Genomic DNA, 2920 nt, shown 5'->3' on the forward strand with positions numbered 1-2920 from the left:
AACAAATAAAAATAGATTTTTAGAGACATTAAAACTATTTATAAAATGTTAAAATTTACACAGAGGATTTTGTCTACTAGATGTTAAAATAGTCTGTCAAACTTTAAAAAGTCTAAACCAGAACAGTCCTGGCACAGGTAAAGAACAAACAGAATGGAATAGAGTTGAAAAATAGATACATGTAGACTATCACTCCTAGTAAATTATAACAATGTCCAACACAATGACCCTAGTCCATGCTACCTTGGCACCAGGATCCACAGTTTACAGAGTGTAAACTCAATGTTTCTCGTGGGTATCACTAAGTAACACCATGTTTTATAAATACAATGTCTTAAAATATATCACAAATAATAGTACACTTACCATATGTTGCTAACCAGTATTTCAAACATATGATCCCACATGTAGTAATATACCAGTCACTCTTAAATATAGTATATCATGTCATATATTTATCAAAGTAGTACACTCACATATAAACACAATATTTTAAACACATATTGTAATACAGAGTAACACACTACTAAACACACTCTTTTGACATATATTATTAGAAAGTTAGGGTCAGAGTGTGAAGCCCAGGTTCCAGATCCAGATCTGAGTCAAATTGAGGGTCAAGGTTTGGTTCAAGGTAGTGGATCAGTAAGATGAGTTGCATTGTGAGTGTGAGAGTGATAGACAAAGTTAGGGAAAGGATCAGGTTGCAGGTTATGATCATTCATAGAGTCAGAATGTAAGTATATCAGGGTCAGGACAGTTTCAGGGTCACGGTGAGGGTGAGTCAGGCTGAGTATCAGGATCATGAAGACATTCAGTATATGGTTCAGGATCATCAAGCTCTTCACAGTTAGAGTCATGTTTACAGTGGCAGTAAATGGCAGAATTCATTTCAAGGTTTATATCAACGTCAAGGTCATTGTCAGAGTTAGGATGAGGGTTATGTTCCATGATCATCAGGGTCAAGAAGATGGTCAATTACTAGCTCAAGATGAATGTAAGGGTCAGGATCAGCAAAGTGTCAGGATGAGGGACAAAGAATGTTCATGATAATGGTAAATGTTAGTCTCAGGATCAGTTTCACAGCCAGAGTGAGGGCCAGAATAAAGATCCAGCTCTGGATGAGACCGGTATCAGAATTGGGACCAGGATGAGGTTCAGTGTCAGATTAAGAATTGAGCGTCCTGGTCATGGCAAATGTCAGATGCTCTCTCTCGATGAGGAGCAAATTAATGTAATATAAAGTACATTTCTCTTTTACTCTTATTTTTTATTTGTTCTTTTAGTTATACATGATAATAGAGTATATTTTGACATTTTTATACAAATATGGAATACACCTTATTCTAATTAGGATCCCAGTCTTGTGGTTGTACATGATGTGGTAGATTCACTGTGGTATATTCACATATTTATATACGAAAGTGATGTCAAATTCATTCAGTGATGTCTTTCCTGTTCCTATCCTCATTCCCTTCTTTTTACTCTCCATTATCTACTTTCAAAAGTAAGAAGAAAGGATTTTGAATGTTTACATAATAAATAATAAATGTTTGATATTTGTTTAGCCTAATTTAAACATCATACAATATATGTATTGAAATATCAGTATTAATGATATCCCATTAATATGTAAAATTCTTGTTGTCATATATCCATTAAAAATACATTTAAATTGTAAAATAAATTCAAAATTAAACCTGTAAATGAGTGGATTTATTTCTCATGAGAATCAATGAGTTTACACTCTGTGGGCCTCACAGTTGTAAATATTCTTTTCCATAAGTCCATGGGAGTTAGTTCAATGCTGGTTTGAGTTATCATTACTTTATAGTATGTTTTGAAATCAGGTATTATGATGCTTTCAGCATTATTATTATTATTGTTATTATTATTATTATTATTATTATTATTATGCTTGAGGTTGCTTAGGCTGTTCCAGGTGTTTTGTGATTCCATATGAATTTTAGGATTTTTTTTTCTAGTTCTGTGAAGAATGTTATTGGTCCTTTGCTTAGATTGCATTGAATGTGTTGATTTCTTTGGTTGGCATGAAGATTTTTAACATTAACTATCCCAACCCAAGAACAAAGAATATCTTTCCGTTTATTTGTTTCAATTTATTTCATGAATGTCTTATAGTTTCCATTGTAGAGGTCTTTCACTTCATTTGCTATATTTGTTGCCAGGGGTTTTTGATTCCTTTTTTTTTTTCTTCTTTCCTGTTTTCTTTATATTTTATTTAATTTCTTTATTTTATTTTATTTATTTATTTAGGTAGATGTAGATGGACAATACCTTTATTTTATTTGTTTTTATGTGGTGTGAGGATAGAGCCCAGTGCCTCACATATGCTAGGCAAGCGCTCTGCCACTGAGTCCCAGCCCAAGCCCTTTCTTTTTCTTTTTCCTACTGGGGATTGAACCCTCAGGTACTCCAACACTGAGCTCCATCCTCATTCTTTTAATTTTTTTGTTTTCCTTTTTGGGAGGGAGTCTCCATAAATTGCTAAGGCTGGCATCAAACTTGCAGTCCTCCTGCCCAGCCTCCAAAGTCACTGTAGTTACAGGTGTGTGCCCCTGAGTCCATTTTTTGTTTGGTTTGGTTTTGGGTAGCTATTATAAATAGTATTGTATTCTTGGTTTTTTTTTCCTTCATTAGTTTGCTATTGGCATATATGATGATTTGGATGTGAGGTGTTCCCCAAAAGCTCACATGTGAGACAATGCAAGAGGTTTAGAGAAGAAAGGATTGGGTTGTGAGAGTCTTAACCCAATTAGTGAGTTAATCCCCTACAGGGATTAACAGCTTTAGTGTATATATATATATTTGTATCCAGAGAGTGGAGTCTATTCCTCCACCTCCACCGACCCCGCACATCACTCTCTCCCCCTTCCTCCCTCCCTCCCTATTTCTCTCC

The sequence above is a fragment of the Marmota marmota genome, unplaced genomic scaffold (assembly GCF_001458135.2).
Source record: "Marmota marmota marmota unplaced genomic scaffold, marMar, whole genome shotgun sequence".
NCBI lineage: Eukaryota > Metazoa > Chordata > Mammalia > Rodentia > Sciuridae > Marmota > Marmota marmota.